General features: G+C 41.0%; 1 long non-coding RNA gene across 2 annotated transcripts; it reads left to right on the top strand.

Annotated features, from left to right (window-relative positions):
- The first annotated feature begins 1,325 nt into the window (after positions 1-1,325).
- Positions 1,326-10,726, top strand: LOC123485063. Of its 2 annotated transcripts, none has more exons than XR_006658846.1 (3): positions 1,326-1,366; positions 9,656-9,780; positions 10,643-10,726. It is a non-coding gene; the product is annotated as an uncharacterized LOC123485063 (long non-coding RNA). The 2 variants fall into 2 exon arrangements; XR_006658845.1 differs by lacking the exon at positions 1,326-1,366 and adding an exon at positions 7,819-7,840.
- The last annotated feature ends 3,687 nt before the right edge of the window (positions 10,727-14,413 follow it).

Here is a 14,413-nt window from a genome sequence, read left to right on the forward strand (position 1 = left end):
ACTAAAGAAAATAAGTGTTTATGACCTGCAACTCCCCTCTTTATATCTTCTCGGATAACACTTTTTTGACATCACACTCTGTTAGCCCACCTGCATATTAGATCAATTACCTTGTTTTATACTGACAGAACTACCTGTTATGAAAGAGGCCTGAAAATGTAATAGTAATTTCTGTAAACCAAGGTGTTTGTGATTCTGTTTTGGAGTATTTGACTAATTGATGAATCGGCCTTCCAACGTTTTGTTTGAGCGCTAAAGGGATAAATGGGTATGGGATGTGATGGAAATTTGGACAAATACAGAATATATATGAATCATGTTTATCTGTATTATGCCATGCAATTGATCGTCTTAGCTGTGTTTGTATTTGGATGTTGGCTTCGTAGAAGATTAGTATTATCACGTTGTAGAAAAGGGTACTTTTGCTTGTTTGGAGTTTATGATCATACAGACGTATCCTTGAACTTTGTTCTGTTCTTATCTGTGCAGATGATATTCAAGGAATGTTATTAATTAATACAACAGATTGAATTCATTACTACAAGCAGCAAAGCAATGATGAATTCAATACTATGCACATTACAAAGATGTAGGGAAACAATGGTCTGTTGTAACAGCTTAATAACTCAAATTAAAACCACTTAGAAAGCTGGTATGCAAATGTCCTAATGCTTGGTTAGTCAATCAATATATTTTTTTTTTTATTGAGATAAATTTTTGTTCATGCTCTAAAGTAAATATGCATCATGCAAATTTTTTTTTTTTTTATTGATGTGGAACATTTCAAGTGAATGTAAATATAGCATTTTCTATGTAGGAGATGGTCTTTGGATTATGGAGTAGTTGATGACAATAATATTGTTGTATTTTCTCACAAGATTTAGATTAGTATAGGTTTAGATGGGGGTTTTAGTGTAAATTATATAAATAAATTAATAATATATAAAATGCAACTTTAATCAAGTTAGAGTACAATAAGATAATACAAAAAATACAATTAAATTTACCCACTTTGGTGAAAAACGAAATTTAGAAAAGTTACAGTGTTTAATGGTAGTGAGGATAGGATGTTTGTATAAAAATAAAAAATTACACAAATGATGTACCATCTGTTGATGATATTGTGAGGTACATTTGATAACACTTTATTTCAATGTTCTGTCATTATGCCTAAACACAGTTGTCTAAACATGATTTAGAACTTGATATTATATGTTGGGTGAACTCAAGTTTAGTTAAATGCGTACCGACTTAATCCTTCATTTTTTTTCCACCAGACCATCATTTGTGACACAGAAGATCAGCCTGCAAGGAGAGAATGAGGAGGACCCCACCCCCGAGACATCATGTCAGGATCATATGATAGGTAAGGGTGTTTACTGTAGCAGTGAGCCTACTGTACTTTGAGCTATTGTCTGAAAACAATTAGTGCTAATAAGCAACATTAAAATAAATTTTTCAACATAGGCATTTTCAGTAGTCACCAGCAATACATCTCCAACTTTTGCTCTCTGTGTAAAGTATTTCTGTAATAGATTATACAAACGGTCTCTTGTTTTAGGTTTCTGTAGCGTACAGAAATAACTGTGCTGCCATCCATCACTAATGGCAAATGCATGTGGGACTTGCATATGGAACACTTTCTCATACCAGTGAAAAACTGTAAGCTTATAGCCTATATAATATTTCCTGCATCTTGCAGGACTGGATTACGTCTTGTCACTGGAGAGTGAGTCTTTATTATCACGCCACTCTCCCACTACATATTGAGGTCATCAACAAAATGGTTACTGTCTCCAGCGTTCAAAATCCTTTTAGCGTTGCTAGCGCACACCGTTATTTACGTGGCTAAGACATGGAGGGTTGTCACGGCAGCTGCTGTTCTGAGAGCATACAATGTGTGATAGGAAAATTATATGCAAACAACACCCACTTACTATTTCAATGACAAGGCGATCTTTACTTTCGCTGGGCAGTTTGTCATTCATTGGCAGGTGGAAGGCATTCTTAGGGAGCGACAAGGACAGGGTAATCAATGTTTATTAGAGCTGTATAACGCTAGGTGCCTATCAGTCTGTTGGAATGTTTTAGGCAGTTAATGTGCCACTCAATAGTCTATCTTTGTGATGATGACTGTTGTCCTTTCATAAATGGGGTCTTCTCTCACTTAGTCTGATGTTGCTTTGGCATTACAGGAGAGCAGTAAAACAGTCATTTACAACATGTACAAAAGGTGTTTGTGATGCCTTGACTTGAACTATAGTGGTCTTTTATTTATATTTGAAGTGTGTCCTTATTTTCGCATAAGATTATGACCTCCATTGTTAATTTTGATTGACTGATTTATTTCCATGCACATAATATGTCTATGCAGATAATATGGCTGCTGGTACGCAGATTTCAGTAACTCATTTAAGTTGACTATCATAAGACTATCTAAATCAAGGATAGCCTATCTATCAAAAAGGATAGACATTATGGACCTAGACTTTCAGGTTATTTTGGACATAATTTACATCCAACATGGAAACCATAGGCCGTACATACCGGTTACTTATAAAAAGCTGCTCTCTTTGGCGTTAAGTCATTTTTATATGCTAGCCTCTGTATTGATGGGGTCTACCACACAAATATTGTGGGAGAAATTGTTTTGACATGGGCAAATTTCCAGGATGTATGAACATTTTCTTGATTCAACTAAGCCCCCTATTGTGGAACAGAGCCCAAAATAAGATTATTAATCGTTTCTGTATTCTAATTAACTGAATGGCATATTTAATTCTACCAGCTAAGCACATCTATCCAACCTCCCCTCAGTATGAATTAAAGGTCTCATCAAAGATTTAGCAGAGTCCACTTATAGCTCTGAAGTCCTGTCTAGCATATCATTTTACACTGGGCTTTTATGGGTAAAATATATAAGTCACAAGTTTGACTGAATACAATTACTTATTTTCTCTGAACACAAGAAACTAGAAACAAAATTGTATTTTATTTTGACATAATGTGATATAGTAGCAGGGATTAAAACTAGAAACTAGAAAAGGATGCAGATGGACTCATGAGTCATGAGGTGTGGCTTTGTCTTGGTTCAAATCAAATCAAATTGTATTTGTCACATGCGCTCGAATACAACAGGGGTAGACCTTATTGTGAAATGCTTACTTACCGGTAACCAACAACGCAGTTTTAAGAATTAAGAAATAATATTTATTTAATAAACTAAAGTAAAAAAAATACAAGAGCAACAATAAAATAACAAACAACGAGGCTATATACAGGGGGGTACAGGTAACGATTCTATGTGCGGGGTACAGGTTAATCGAGGTAATTGAGGTAATATCTACATGTAGGAAGGGGGGTAAAGTGACTATGCATAGATAATAGATAATAAACAGCTCATGTTTTGACCTTGGACTTGCTGAATTTAACGGTTTGAGGTCTTGGTCATGTGACGATAGCCATGGTCTCTGGTTGTGATTCCCATGCAGTTATGATGGTGGTTCAATGTCTGGGTTTTACATGAGTCCTCATCATAACATGTCATTACGTCTGCAGAGCTTGCTCTCTATCACCTGGTGTTTAATTAATATAGAAGTGATTGGGATCACCCAGGAAACACAATTTCAGCCCCTCTCTGATACTTTTTCCTTTGCTTTTAGATAGTATTAACCTAGGTTATTAAAACGTACTCTACGAGGTCCGGAGTACTGCTGGTTTTCTGTTCTACCTGATAATTAATATGCACCCACCTGGTGTACCAGGTCTAAACCAGTCCCTGAATAGAAGGGAATAATGAGGAAAAAAAAAGCAGTGGAACTGGCTTGGTACATATTTCAATTTGGTGGCCTTAGACCTTGTTATTGTGTGAGTGACGGCATATTGAAAACAACTGCCAAATCAACTCCTTTGATTATTAAGCTTTGTGCGGTATGGATGTCTCCCCTTTTTATTTCTCTCATTTCTCTTTTCTATTTCTCTTCTCATCTTTCTCTCTCTCTTCTTCCTTGTCAATATGAACATGAATGTGAGACCCGTTCTGAACAGGTCGACATTTGATGCAATGCAGAACTCTGTAGTAATTGATCAGCTGTTTGCCACAACCGCCCCGTGATGACTCATTGCAGATTAATCCGAGCAACATAACAGGCCATCTGTCCATCGAGGTGGTTTATGACCACCTCAGCCACAACTCATTCTCACACATTACTGCAGAGTAGGAGGTGCAAGGGGAGGCAGAAGAGGACATGTATGCCTACAATATGACTAACTGTGTACTAATACCATTATTAAGTTGGCTGTATTTACTCCCAGTCATCCAGTGGGACGTTTCCTGATGCATAATTGAATTAATTATTGTTTTGATGCACTGTTGATTTAATGGAATGTCTGTGGTTGCAAATTTAGAGGGGACTGTAAATATTGCTTTATTAGGTTAATAATGTATTTTACAACGGCAGTGCATTGCCTCTGATAAAGAGCTTTGGTTTTAATTATGAGGGTTTGATGCAGCAAGTAAGAGATGATGTTGAGTGAGCACTATGTTTATATGGGCATTTGTACCAAAAAAGCATATCCATGGACTTATGAGGGCTACAGTGCCTTGCAAAAGTATTCACCCGCCTTGTGCGTTTTTCCTACTTTTGTTGCATTACAACCTGTAATTTAAATGGATTTTTATTTGGATTTCATGTAATGGACATACACAAAATAGTCCAACTTGGTGAAGTGAAATGAAAAAAATAACTTGTTTCAAAAAATTCTAAACAATAAATAATGGAAAAGTGGTGCGTGCATATGTATTCACCCCCTTTTGCTATGAAGCCCCTAAATAAGATCTGGTGCAACCAATTAGTTAAATTAAGTCCACCTGTGTGCAATGTAAGTGTCACATGATTTGTCACATGATCTCAGTATATATACACCTGTTCTGAAAGGCCCCAGAGTCTGCAACACCACTAAGCAAGGGGCACCACCAAGCAAGCGGCACCATGAAGACCAAGGAGCTCTCTCCAAACAGGTCAGCGACTAAGTTGTGGAGAAGTACAGATCAGGGTTGGGTTATAAAAAAATATCCAAACTTTGCAACATCGACGGAGCACCATTAAATCCATTATTTTAAAAATGTAAAAGAATATGGCACCACAACAAACCTGCCAAGAGAGGGCCGCCCACCAAAACTCACGGACCAGGCAAGGAGGACATAAATCAGAGAGGCAACAAAGAGACCAACGATAACCCTGAAGGAGCTGCAAAAGCTCCACAGCGGAGATTGGAGTATCTGTCCATGAGCGACCACTTTAAGCCATACAGTCCACAGAGCTGGGCTTTACGGAAGAGTGGCCTAAAAAAAGCCATTGCTTAAAGAAAGAAATAAGCAAACACGTTTGGTGTTGCCAAAGGCATGTGGGAGACTTCCCAAACATATGGAAGAAGGTACTTTGGTCAGATGAGACTAAAATTGAGCTTTTTGGCCATCAAGGAAAACGCTATGTCTGGGCAAACCCAACACCTCTCATCACCCCGAGAACACCACCCCCACAGTGAAGCATGGTGGTGGCAGCATCATGCTGTGGGGATGTTTTTTCATCGGCAGGGACTGGAAACTGGTCAGAATTGAAGGAAGTGATGGATGGATGTTTCAGTCTTCCAGAGATTTGAGACTGGGACGGGGAGGTTCACCTTCCAGCAGGACAATGACCCTAAGCATACTGCTAAAGCAACACTTCAGTGGTTTAAGGGTAAACATTTAAATGTCTTGAATGTTTCCCCCTCAATACAAGTCGAGAATCTGTGGTTTGACTTAAAGATTGCTGTACACCAGCTCGGGAACCCATCCAACTTGAAGGACTGGAGCAGTTTTGCCTTGAAGAATGGGCAAAAAATCCCAGTGGCTAGATGTGCCAAGCTTATAGAGACATACCCCAAGAGACTTGTAGCTTTAATTGCTGCAAAAGGTGGCTCTATAAAGTATTGACTTTGGGGGTGAATAGTTATGCACGCTCAAGTTCTGTTTTATTCTTGATTTCTTGTTTGTTTCACAATAAAAAAATTATTTTGCATCTTCAAAGTGGTAGGCATGTTGTGTAAATCAAATGATACAACCCCCCCAAAATCAATTTTAATTCCAGGTTGTAAGGCAACAAATTAGGAAAAATGCCAAGGGGGGTGAATACTTTTGCAAGCCAAGAACTCCCTTCCCAGGGGAAATAGTTAATTCATTCATTCATTCATTCATCCATACATATTTTTATTCATTCAGTTCAAGTAGTTTGGGCTGAACGTCCAGAGACTGTATGAAAACAATGGAGGGATTTAAGGGTATATAGAAGAAGTGGATGTTTATGGTCTAGGCGTTACAAGACAAAGCTCCAAGGATGAAGGGCATAGCTAGCAGAAATCGACAACAACTCTAAAAAAATAGGTCCTGTGCCTAACCATGAAAGGCAAGAACAAAATCAGAACTTACCGATTGTTCTATGGGGAAAGTTATCTTCCAAAACAACTGCCTACTCAAAGGATATATAATTTCAAGGTTTTTCCATCCTCAACTAGTCTATAATGTTTATAACGCTAGATTTATATTTTCTACTTTTGCAGTACAGCAACAAACTGTGGAACCTAGAATGAGAACAGAACAATGTCAAAGTTAGTCATATCAGTCATATGACCTTTCCCCCTCTTTTGTCTTTAAACTTAATCAATGTTAGAACTAGTTCAACGATTCTCTTTATTTTTACCCAAATTGTTGCAATTAAGTAATGAGCACAGAATGATTAGCCAACATCATTCCACAGTTACATGGAATTGGATCATGCCAAACAGCCATCCATCTGCTCTCGCTCTGAGACGTAGGCTTTGCAAAACGGGTATTTTAAATGCTGTCCATCTGTTGCGACAATGTTCTTAGATCACTGTGCAGTGTGGAACATATCAAGTTCGCGAATGTGTGTAAATCAACATAATGCTGATAGGAGTTAGGGAGAAAAATCATCGCTGGGCTCCAAATGGGTGAAATTAGATTGGGAACGCAGAGAGACTTAGGGAGTTACATGCGGCCGTTCATTTTAGATCATTTTCAAGAATAGTCAAATACCTTTATTAATATTATGAAGAAGTGCTAAGATTTGATCATAGAGGGCTGATAACCACTTATAGGAATAAACCTGATGAATTACACACACAACAGATCGTATCACACATATTACTGGACAAAGTAATACGAAAAGGCCAGACCTTTCTCCTGTATTACATTTCTACAGTTTCTCATAAGGATTTGACTTTGGATTGTACCCAGGTCACCGTACGTGAAGTAATGCTCCTGTTTCTCTTGTTTTTGCCTCCATTCGTTCTCCTATCTTATTGAACCTACCCAAGATGCCCTTTTTTACCCATAACCCCCTTCCGTTGCTTGTGAATCCAATCCAGTGGCTCCTCCTGCTTTTCCATTGTTCCCCCCAAACCCATCATCACACGCTGCTTCTCCTGTCCCTCCCCCAGGCTCCAGCTGACAGATGAGAACCCTGGACAGCGGATTGGCACCTTCCCCCTCCCGATCTCCATCACCGGGTCAACGGGCGCCACATTCCCAGATCCGAGTCCAGCCCAGACCAGATGATGGCGAGCATTCCCAGTCCCACTGATCCTGACCAGGATCCTGACCTGCTCTCGGCCTCTGCTGCTCATTCCCCATTCCATGTGAAAGTGCCTTCCCTGTCTGAGACCCACCCGCATGCACCACCCACCAGTGCCCTGGGCCACTCCCCTGTCTGACCCTACAGTTACTGGACGAGGTTGTGGACAGGACGCCCTGAGCCGCCTCCCAGACCATCCACCTCAGGTAAGACTGGGGTTCACCTCATATCAACATCCGCGTTACGTCCCCATTCTATACCCTTTCACCCATAGTGTGCACTTCCACACTCTGCTTCATGGATTAAGAAGCATTGGACTGCCATAAGCATTGGCTGGACAATGTCCACACCATTGTTCTAATACCAGTCCAGTCCCATCAGTGAGGTGGTGTGTTCAAGTGCACACTTCAGGGAGAAAGGTCGATGATAGGGACACAACCACTGTTACAGGCTCTAGTGTTGTCTCTGTCTCATGCCAGTGGTTTTATGTTAGGTAAACCAATGATCCACAGCTGCATATAAAAGCTAGAATAGCTGGGCTGGCTCAGAGGATATTTGGCCACTATCATGAAACCCAATTGGTGTTAAACCCATCTATAAACTGTGTATAAAATGAGAGAGGATAAAATTCAGATCTTCGCTGGCTCAATTTGATTGTGAAATGAGGGTGGCAGTGTTTTACTTCAATACACATCATTATGATCATTGTTGAACCTTAAATTGCTCTCAAGAATTCAGCACATGTTCCACCCTCTCAATCTCAACAGAGGATCCATTCTCCCACTTGAAGGTATTCAGTGAAAGGAAAACCGTACCTTTGTTAATCAGTCTCCTATGCATTTTGAATGCTGTACTAGATGGACAAGCCTATCAGGCTCGGATTGGTATTATGAGTGATATTCTGTAGCTCTGCTTAACAAAGGACCCTGCGTCCCCCACCCACCTTCACAAAAACCCTCCAGATAACACGCCCACAGACCATGTCCCAAGGATAAGTCGCTAATACAATTAGACATGCAAACTCACTACGCGACAATTAGCGACATAGATCATAAACCACCTTCTGCCTGTTTGTTTACCGCAGCAACACAACAGCATGGCGGTGGGTGGAAGGGAGGGAAGGATGGAGAGAGGGATCATGGGCTGAGGGGGAAGTATCACTAACAATGTACTCGTATAGGGATGAGTGATCCCAGAGATCACGCCTAGGGATTTATACAATCAGGGAATTAGTGTCTATCTGTGTGACCTCGGTACTGCAGTGGCACTGCAGAGAAGGTAGGGGTATGACCAGCAACTGTCATTATAACGAATAGAGAAGGAGCCTAATCACCACCACAGATTCCCTCACAGGTAATCAAGAAGATGAAAGGACTATTTTGTCTGGTCGGTACAAATTATTCCGCTGATGTTCCCCTGGCGCTCCCGGTTAATTATATTGTCAGGAGAAGGTAGAAAGTTGTAGAGGGGAAAAATAAGAAAAAAGAGCGGAGGAAGGGGTAGGTAGTCATTACAATTCAAACTGACTCAGCTGTGACTATCATTGGGTGCTTTGTCATTGGGGGCGACAGTTTGAAGCTGGTATTTCGGAGCTGCTTCCAAGTGAGAGATGCAGCAGTGTAGTCACCGTAGGGAGGATGCGCAATGACTATTAATAGATGAAATGCCAAACTATCCTCACACTTAAAGAAATTGCAGCATCATGCTCTTGTTGACAGCGTGTGCTTTCAGTCAGGTTAACAACTATATTGGCATAGCGTTAGCTATGGAATCGTCCCCAAATGGCAACCTGTGGCCCTGGTCCAAACGTAGTGCACTATAAAGGGAATAGGGTGCCATTTGGGGACGCAACTATGAGTCTTGCTGTAGCTCCAGGACCTACATGTAAAAGGTTTGACATTTTATTTATAATTCCGTCCTCTATGTACGCAATGTCCGAGGCTCTCTTCCCTGGTGTGAGTGTATGGGTTGGGTTGTTGTCTGTGTCTCATGATTTGTTTCTCTTTACTTTTGAATGATAGATGTGATCAGAAGGAAGCGACTGAGTCAGATACAGTTGCGCAGCACCAGCCACACAGTCACTACAGAGGCCCACGAGGAAAAAGTGGAGAAGAAGAGGAACACCAAGGACCTAAACTCACCCAGTGTAAGGAACTTCCCCTACACTATTAGACCTATGTCAAAGGGGTGGTGTTTTGGGAGCAAAATAGACTGCAATAGCATAGTAGCATAAACTCATTTTTTTTGCATGAAATACAGTAAATGTTGCTAGTAGTAGAGGGATGTGGTTCAGTTATTCTCTGACTGAACCAGTCATGAACTCTTTCCATGCAATTAAAAACAGAATAAGAGCAGCAATAAGAGAAAACTGCTAAACTGACAAATCTACTTAAAATGCCTAATGGTTGTGTTTTTTGTGTAGCATACAAGATACATTATCATCTGTAATTGTGGCTTCCCGTACTTACAATCCCTATACAATTGCCACATCTCCAGGAAGCATTATCATTATGAAAGAGTATCTCCGCAATCTGTTGCGGAAAGAGTGATATTAGGGATGTTATCTCACTTCCCCCAGAGTCAGATGAACTTGTGGAAACCATTTTTATGTATCTGTCCAGTATCATTGAAGTTAGAGGTAGTTTCGCGAGCCAATACTAACTAGCATTAGCACAATGACTGGAAGTCTATGTGTATCTGCTAGCATGTTAGTAGATCTAGGGCCTCATTGCCAAAATCCAAAAGTATCCCTTTAAGAAGGCAATTACTAACTGGCGTTAGCACAATGATTGGACATCTATGGTAACAGCCAGTGTCCTATAGACGTCCAGTCATTGTGCTAACACTAATTAGCATTGGCTACGAAACGACTAACTTCCCTTCATACTGGACGCTAGAGACATAAAAAATGGTATCACAAGTTAATCTGACTCCGGGGAAGTAGTCTTTAAAGGGATACCCGATCTATCTTCTCATTCTGTTCTGATGTCCCTCTCTTTCCTGAACAGGACAGAGTCCTGAGAGTGTGCACATACTCTGGCAGCAGCAGTGACACAGAGACAGAGTCTGAAGGGAACACGTAGGCTCCACCCAAAGCACTCTTACCAACAGAGCAAGACAAGCAACCAAGGTCAGAATCACATCTGCATCCCACATCCACAGACACAATAATGATGTTATTTAGATGTAGGCCTACAGCATTTGATTTGAGCCAGTTTATCTTAGGTCTATTTTACACATGAATTTGTTTGAAACAACAGTACATCTCCTTGCATTTTGTTATTGCAGTTCCAAAATAATTGAAGTTGATTGAGTGATAGATATATTGGTTGATTGAAACTTGCGCTTTCTCCACAGTTGTCTACGAAGAGGAGACGATGAAGAGGAGCAGTGTGGGAAAGTTCCCGTCAATCATGGACTACTATCAACATGACATGTTCTCTCACATAGAGAAGGACGACCACAGGAGGAGTTTCTCCCAATACAACTTGTTGCACAACCAATCATCGCTAGAGGGAAAAGCACGAGACAGACTAAGCGTAAGTACTTCTTTGTTGACCATGACAAACACTGAAAAAAATATCAACGCAACATGCAACAATTGCAAAGATTTTACTGAGTTACAGTTCCATATAAGGAAATCAGTCAATTGAAATAATGCATTAGGCCCCTAATCCATGGATTTCCATGAATGGGCAAGGGGTGAAGCCATAGGTGGGCCTGGGAGGGCATAGGCCCACAGACAGAAATACTCCCTCAACTCCTTTCTGGGATTTTCTATTCAGCTCATGAAACATGGGATCAACAGTTTACATGTTGTGTTTATATTTTTGGTTCAGTATATTACCTTTGACATATCCTTTTGTAGCTCTGGTTGTTTTCACATACTCAACTAGATGATCATGATCTTTTGATGTTGCTTCAGGAGGATCTATTGCACAGACCACTTTACCTCGACCTCGGAAAAGTATTATGTTTACAATACAGTGTTTGACACTAAGGATGTAGTCAAACTTTCCCTCTAAATTTTATGTGAGATCATGCATTAGCTCAAGGCAAACTGTTTCCATGGTAACTTGCAGTCCAACTCATGTGAAAACAAATCAATGTTTTAAGGCAAAATTGGTCCTTCTCCAGCTTCCAGCTTTCTCAAAGTGCGCTACAAAGTCCACAAAGCTTGATGTCTTTCACCCTCCTATAAAGCGCTGTGGTTGGATTGTTCTGACATTTTCATAAAATAAAAAAACTGAAAGTCGCCTAATTGCTTTGATCGGCTTGCCCTCTCGTGTCATGGGGTATTTGCCTAACGGTATTTAACTTCACTGAATGGCAAATGAGGAGCAGTGACCAAGTGAAATGGCCCTCGCCCCACTCCCCTCAGCCCCCACTTCCCATTGGATCAGTGCAGAGAATAACCTAACAAACACACACACACACACACACACACAGAGACCCTGACAGAAAAATCCATAATCTGCAAAAGGATCTGACTCAACACAAGTTCAGAGAGAGAGAGAGAGAGAGAGAGAGAGAGAGAGAGAGAGAGAGAGAGAGAGAGAGAGAGAGAGAGAAAAGAGAGAGAGAGAGAGAGAGAGAGGGAGAGGAAAAATACATTAATTTGTTTTATGTTGTTGACCTATGGTTCTTACTGTTGGCCTATAGAGGCCTTGTACTATGAAGAGGAGCAGTATTGAAACTTGTAGCTACTCTGCTAAAGCGAAATACAACTTTGCAGGGCTCAGGGTGCTTTGTATGCCTTTTTATTAAACTTACAATATCAACCTTGCCAGTCGCTTTTTGTGCTCAAATATTTCTAGATTCAATAAGTAAAGATCTATTCCATTCTGCATTGACTGAACAATTGACTGCTCAAATTGAATGTGGAAAATGAATGTCCTTGGCGTATGCTTTGACTCTGACGAAGGACTGCATACAGAAACATTGGTTCATCTATTCATTGAATAACTGGGAGTAAAAATAGAGTTTGCAGCTTTTGTCTTCTCGGCTGTTAGTCTACACTAAATGAAACAATTTTGGATGAGGTTTTTGTGCTAAAATGGCCAGGATTTGACCATTTTAATGTCTGTGTAAAATAAAGTGAAGTGTGGTTGCTGGTTGCGGAGGTGGGGTTGTAACTGAGGTTTTTCTAACAAGGTTTATGTGTGGTTGGCTGCTGCGGTGGTGAGCCGGGGTTTGAAAGCATGGCTCGGATTGTGATGAGACTCCCTACAGAAATGCAGTGTGTCCGACAGAGACCATGTGCATCCAACCTGCACAGAGATCACCCAAACAACGATAACAAATACACGGGCAAAGACAGAGCAACACTATGGATTTAATCCTACCATCTATTGCTGTCCAGTAATTGGTCTTGGAAAGACCTCACAAGAAAATATCTTTATAAATAAAATAAAACTAAGGAACTTTGAAAATACATCTAACCAACACAATTAAGACCTATGAGGACTATTGGCATTGTTTTGTGCATAGCCCTAGGCTATTCGAAATTCATCCGTTAATAATTACATTTTCAAGGTAAAGGTATACAGATATTTTGGGCATGAGCCAAAAATAAATATGGTGGTGGGACCCCACTGTATATGTGACCATTCCCTTTAAGTCAGTCAGGTAAGTTCATGAGTATCTTTATGGAAGATTCGTTTGGGAAGTGGGAAGTGTGTGGAAGGTGCGGGTGCGGGTGCAGTGTGAGATTGGGTGATTTAAGTGCCTTTAATAACCTTTCACAAACACTCAGGAGAGTGATGTAAAGCTCGGCAGCTCCCATCAGAGACCTCATGGCCCAGCCTGGCCCCCATTCATCATCCTGACACTGCCTGACAGCGCAACGCTGCCTGCCTGCCCTCTCTGCCTGCCTTGCTACACCCCTCTTCCCTCCGCCTCCTTCAACCCCACACCTTCTTTCTCTATCTTTGTGCTCTCTCATTTAGCTCTCATCCTCTCTTTCTTTCCCCTCTCTTTCTTTCTTATTTCCTTCTCTCCCTCATTTTCTCTCTCTCTCTCTCTCTTTCTCTCTCTCTCTCTCTCTCTCTCTCTCTCTCTCTCTCTCTCTCTCTCTCTCTCTCTCTCTCTCTCTCTCTTCTCTCTCTCTCTCTCTCTCTCTCTCTCTCTCTCTCTCTGATGGGTAATAGAGATTTCTGCAGGCCTTTCCGACAGGGGGAAAACAGCATAAGATGCTGTGCTGGGGCTGGGCAGGGCCTAAGGAGCCTGACCCAGAGAGGGCCAGGTTACACAGCCATATGCCTCATAACTATATAATATCTGTGGTCACACGTTCTCCCCAGCTGCTTGTAACAGCTTGTTACCTGGAGCACTAATGTAATGGGGGAGAGAGAGGGATGTTTTTGGTCTTGGACATGCAATTGGAAATAGAAGTACAGACATGTAAGAAGTGCTTCAGATGACAGACTTTTGAATCAAATATTGGGGGGCAGAATGTTTCCAACGTATATATCCTTTTCAGAATCCCAATTACCCAAGGCATTCCTTGAAATGAAATACTTAGCAATTGACAAGCTCTTTTTCTACCTGAAGTGCCCCTGAGGCGATGTTTTCCCTGTGTGTTCGGTTGTAAAGGATACACTTCCAACTGGCTCCTTAGGTGCCAGCAGATGGTCAAGGTCTGCACGGAGGTTGGTTTCGACCCACAGACAAGAGTGGTAATTGTGTTTCACCAAATCAAATTCAATCACAGATAAGAATCCCTCCTACCCGAGATGAGAGCTCAGTGCTGTTAGGAGAAGAGCAGGACCATGATTGCT

The sequence above is a fragment of the Coregonus clupeaformis genome, unplaced genomic scaffold, assembly GCF_020615455.1.
Source record: "Coregonus clupeaformis isolate EN_2021a unplaced genomic scaffold, ASM2061545v1 scaf0557, whole genome shotgun sequence".
Classification (NCBI taxonomy): Eukaryota; Metazoa; Chordata; class Actinopteri; order Salmoniformes; family Salmonidae; genus Coregonus; species Coregonus clupeaformis.